The sequence below is a fragment of the Lissotriton helveticus genome, chromosome 8 (genome assembly GCF_964261635.1).
Source record: "Lissotriton helveticus chromosome 8, aLisHel1.1, whole genome shotgun sequence".
Lineage (NCBI taxonomy): Eukaryota > Metazoa > Chordata > Amphibia > Caudata > Salamandridae > Lissotriton > Lissotriton helveticus.
In genome coordinates, this window is record NC_136069.1 from 1,341,517,066 (window position 1) to 1,341,523,065 (window position 6,000).

The window sequence follows — 6,000 nt, forward strand, 5'->3', positions numbered from 1 at the left end:
GGAGGCCAAAACAAAGGGGGAAATGACCATAAGGGGGCATAGTAGATCCTCCCTGACCCCCTAGGTTTGATGTGGAGGCTTTAAAAGGGCCCCACGGGGCAAAAAAAAAAAAAAATTGTTTTTATTGCCTGGGTAGCGCCCGGTTCGCGAACCGGGAAGCGGTCTGGGGAGCGTACTATGAGGAAAAAAGAATGATAGACTTTTCAAATATTGTATGTTAATTGATTGTTTGTTTTGTTGATTTTTTTTATTTATTTATTTTTTAAACAATTATTTATTATTGTGATTGTGTTTCAAAATTTAATAAAATGTCTACCATTTCACTGTCTGAAATGTCGTTATTTTCATTGAACATAGCTTGTAATGTTTGAGTGTGTAAAATGTCCTCATTTTCAAGGAGGACATCTACTGATTGCACACATTGCAGTAGTTCTTGGTCCCAAGTTTCATCCATAAATTCAATGTCATTTGGATCAATGATTTCTTGGTTGGTCTCTGCAAGGACAATTTCAAATGAAACTTTCTGTTCGCCTTCCATTTTGCCTGAAATTTGCATAAAAAAAATATATATTAGTAGAGATAGGGCACTGTTGGGATTAATTTTAGATAGGCAGTTTTTAACAGTGAATTTATCTTTGGGCAGTGTATAGTATCAGAGTGGAAGTAGGAATATAAAAAAGTGTATGTGATTTAACGTAAGTAAATACATAATTATACAAGAGAAGCCTAACTCCATCCATAACTATAACAGAGAAGTCTATCTAAATCTATAACTACTACAGAGGGAAAGTATATAACTATCAGAAAAAGTTTACCATATTAACTTAAATAGCACAATATACTTCAGTTTTTTAAAATAAGAACTTACCTTTAAAAAGAAGTTGAAGTTATTAGTGAAAATCCTATTGAAATGTACACCAGGAAGTAGTAGTCAAAATGGCTGTGTTTCATTCTCTTCCTTTATATATATTCAGGTACATAACCAATCAAATGTCAGGTAAAAAAACGTAGAAAATGAAAGTAACATTTTAATTGGTTGTCAATTCCAACACTTCAGATGTGTTTTGTGAAGTAATTTACCTCAGGGTATTTAGAGAGGTCTACAGGCTAAATGGCTAAATGGAATTCCAACCAAATTTGTGAAAATGGTAGGGATTGGTATGTAGTATGAGCAAATCTATATTTGGTGAAAGTGTCTCCAGGGTTTCTTCTGTAAATTACTTTCCCACCTTTTTTAATGGAGCGCTTCCCGGGGAGCGCCCTGGTACGCGAACCTTAAGCGTTACAGGAGTCCACCATTTTGTGTTTCGGTCGAATTAAGATACAAGATGGAGGGCACATAATGTTCAGAATGGGTAGAAGGGGACACGGTAGACGTATTTTGACCCCCTAGGTTTTCTGAGGATGGCTGAGGAGGCCCATATGTGCGAAAAAAAACCATTTTTTAAAAAAATTTCGCGCGGCTAGCTTCCGGTTCGCGTACCGGGTAGCGCTCCGGGGAGCGTACTTTGTTGAAAATTAGTGAAAAAAGTTAGAGTAAAATAATAATTGTGAGTGATCAGATGTAGGGTAGCTCTGAGAAGAGCTTTTGGGTTTATGGTACATTTAGGTACTTATAAGTAGGTACCAATGCATAGTCTTAAATTCAAAATGAAAATTCTGTTGCCCTCATCTGAGATGTGAACTCCATCTCCTCTGTAGATATCTTGCATGCAGTAACGCAAGTTATTGTTGTACACGGAGCCCATTCCATGGTCTCTCATGTAAGCTGAAACAGATTTGTTTACATGCTTCCTCGACTTCTCAATTTGTGGACAAAATTGGTTCGACCACCTCCATTTCTGTCTTTGGCATATATTTGAATATACCAAGGCAGTTTGAGGAAAAAGTGCCATTAATTGCTCAAAGGTGTCCTTTAAAAGCATTTCCAGACCTACTCCAGTCAAAGTGCCCAAATCATTACCTCCGCAGTGCACAATTAACAGGTCAGGTTTTGGCAAATGCATAAAGGTTTTCACCAATGGTATCAATTGGTGACATTTTAATCCTCTGTGGCCAAACCACTTAATTTCCACATCTTGTAAATTGAGGTTAGGTACATTTCTGTTCTCAGCATACCTTTGAGCCCAGTAGATGTAACTATGTCCAACAATCCAGACAGAATACATGGTGAGAGAAGGTTCTGCTGCAGTCAGATGAAGTGTGGTAATGAAATGGCAGTTGAAAAAATAAGAGTTTAAAATGAAAAAAACTGTGGAGTTTCTGTGTTAATGAAGCAGTAACAGTGATTGGTGGATTTTGATTGCTGAAAACAGAAAGTTAGGGTGCATGGATGAGTTCTTTGAAAGATGTAATTTGAATGGTCAAGAAAAAATCATTTAATGAAAGATTGCACTGGATACGCAGGTGCACTGAGAGTTCAGAGTTCAATTGAAACATTGTTGTGTGAACTTGCAAACACCAGAGGTCTTCCAGGAGGTGGTTGCTATGCAAAAAAGGCAGAGAGGGCAGAGGGGGGAAGGGTTTTGATTTGAAAAAAGTGAGGGAAGAGTTTTGATTGGGTGACATGAGAGATATGTGTGATGAATTACAGCATTTCTGTGCTTTCTATAGCTGCAGCCTCTGGAGTGCATACCCTTTGTTCTGCTGAAGACAAATTGGTGTATTTCTGAGACTGTTTTGAAACTCATAAAGTATTTGCTAAGGTGAGAAAAGATTTATTTAATTTAGATAGAGAATAGTATGCTTTAAGGAGAAAATTATGAAGAAAGTTGTGTTTTTAAAATGTTGCTTTGTCTCAAGTGTTTTACAAATAGATTTTGTTTCTTTGAGAAATTGTAATTGGAGATAATGTGAAGTATTAGTACTGACAGGGTGTTTTTGTACATAGGAGCTGTGCAGTGTTTTCAAATTATGACTTGAAAATCGTTTTTGAGGAAAAGGAATGCTTTTAAAATTTATGACAAGGAAATAATGGTGTCTGCTTCTTTATAAGGCATTTGAGTGTCTCTGATGTTATTTTTCCCATTTTAATTTAAGACCTTTCTCCGTGGGGCAAGTTCCTTGTAAATATGCTCCCACCTGTGCTTGGCAAATTTAGATTTTGATTCTTTGAGTTACATAGCCATGTTAAAAGTGACCCAAAAATGGTGCAAGGGTAATCAAAAAACGCTTTCATGTGTCTTAAGGACATTTTAAGTCATTTTCCCATGAATGTAGGTATACAATTGATTTATATGTTGTGTTTAAAAACGTTTTTTGAAATCAATTACATTTCTGGATATGTACTGCTAGAGCTTCATAGGTTGTTTGGGGCATATTTATAAGGCATTTGAGTGTCTCTGATGTTATTTTTCCCATTTTAAATTAAAAGACCTTTCTCCGTGGGGAAAGTTCCTTGTAAATATGCTCCCACCTGTGCTTGGCAAATTTAGATTTTGATTCTTTGAGTTACATAGCCATGTTAAAAGTGACCCAAAAATGGTGCCAGGGCAATCAAAAAACGCTTTCATGTGTCTTAAGGACATTTTAAGTCATTTCCCCATGAATGTAGGTATACAATTGATTTATATGTTGTGTTTAAAAACGTTTTTTGAAATCAATTACATTTCTGGATATGTACTGCTAGAACTTCATAGGTTGTTTGGGGCATATTTATAAGGCATTTGAGTGTCTCTGATATTATTTTTCCCATTTTAATTTAAGACCTTTCCCCGTGGTGCAAATTCCTTGTAAATATGCTCGCACCTGTGCTTGGCAAATTTAGATTTTGATTCTTTGAGTTACATAGCCATGTTAAAAGTGACCCAAAAATGGTGCAAAGGCTTTAAAAAAACACTTTCATCACCTGTGTTTCCTAAGTTTACGAATGACATTGTGCAGATGAAGTTTAGGTCTGTCCACGGACACAAAAGAGGTCTGGCCTTTGTTCAAGAGTGAAGTGGACATGATTTACTTCATTGGTAGGCCTTCACATGTATTATCTCCTCTGTATTCTTCAACAAGCGTAAATTTGATCTGCAACCCTGAGTAGGCCTCACCTTAAACAAACCTCTGGATAGGCCACACCTTATCGTCATCCTGAATTAATCATTTAAAATGCTAGGGACAGATTTATGATAGGTGTATGCCTCTTTTGCGCCACTGTGCGTCACTTTTGTGACGCAGTGGCGGTGCAAAAGATTTGCTATGTGGCGACAAAATTACAAATTGATGCATCTAGGCAGATGTGTCATGCTGTAAAAAACCCGTGCCACATGAAACCGATGCAGCAGTGATGCAAAAGATGCACCATGTTGCAAGACAGGCCTCACTTCATCTCCAACAAGATAAGAAGCTGAGTCTTCTGTAAATGTGAAAATTGTTGTATACACTGCTCAACTTATGTGTACTCTTTGATATGTTAGACTCCATCTACACTATGAGATACCTAAGCAAAGGAAACACAGGTGATGTAATTGTAAAATGAGGAAAAGAAACTCCACATTTTTCAATTACATCACCAGTGTTTCCTAAGTTTACGAATGACATTGTGCAGATGAAGTTTAGGTCTGTCCACGGACACAAAAGAGGTCTGGCCTTTGTTCAAGAGTGAAGTGGACATGACTTACTTCATTGGTAGGCTTTCACATGTATTATCTCCTCTGTATTCTTCAACAAGCGTAAATTTGATCTGCAACCCTGAGTAGGCCTCACCTTAAACAAACCTTTGGAGAGGCCACACCTTATCGTCATCCTGAATTAATCATTTAAAATGTTAGGGACAGATTTATGATAGGTGTATGCCTCTTTTGCGCCACTGTGCGTCATTTTTGTGATGCAGTGGCGGTGCAAAAGATTTGCTATGAGGCGAGAAAATTACAAATTGATGCATCTAGGCAGATGTGTCATGCTGTAAAGTCCCGTGCCTCATGAAACCGATGCAGCAGTGATGTAAAACATGCACCATGTTGCAAGACAGGCCTCATTTCATCTCCAACAAGATAAGAAGCTGAATCTTCTGTAAATGTAAAAATTGTTGTATACACTGCTCAACTTATGTGTACTGTTTGATATGCTAGAGTCCATCTGCACTATGAGATACCTAAGCAAAGGAAACACAGGTGATGTGATTGTGAAATGAGGAAAAGAAACTCCACATTTTTCAATTACATCACCTGTGTTTCCTAAGTTTACGAATGACATTGTGCAGATGAGGTTTAGGTCTGTCCACGGACACAGAAGAGGTCTGGCCTTTGTTCAAGAGTGAAGTGGACATGACTTACTTCATTGGTAGGTCTTCACATGTATTATCTCCTCTATACTCTTCAACAAGCGTAAATTTAATCTGCAACCCTGAGTAGGCCTCACCTTAAACAAACCTCTGGATAGGCCACACCTTAATGTCATCCTGAATCAATCATTTAACATGTAAGGGACAGATTTATGATAGGTGTATGACTCTTTTGCGCCACTGTGCGTCACTTTTGTGACGCAGCGGCGGTGCAAAAGATTTGCTATGTGGCGACATATTTACAACTTGATGCATCTAGGTAGATGTGTCATGCTGTAAAGTCCCGTGCCACATGAAACCGATGCAGCAGTGATGTAAAACATGCACCATGTTGCAAGACAGGCCTCATTTCATCTCCAACAAGATAAGAAGCTGAATCTTCTGTAAATGTAAAAATTGTTGTATACACTGCTCAACTTATGTGTACTGTTTGATATGCTAGAGTCCATCTGCACTATGAGATGCCTAAGCAAAGGAAACACAGGTGATGTGATTGTGAAATGAGGAAAAGAAACTCCACATTTTTCAATTACATCACCTGTGTTTCCTAAGTTTACGAATGACATTGTGCAGATGAGGTTTAGGTCTGTCCACGGACACAGAAGAGGTCTGGCCTTTGTTCAAGAGTGAAGTGGACATGACTTACTTCATTGGTAGGTCTTCACATGTATTATCTCCTCTATACTCTTCAACAAGCGTAAATTTAATCTGCAACCCTGAGTAGGCCT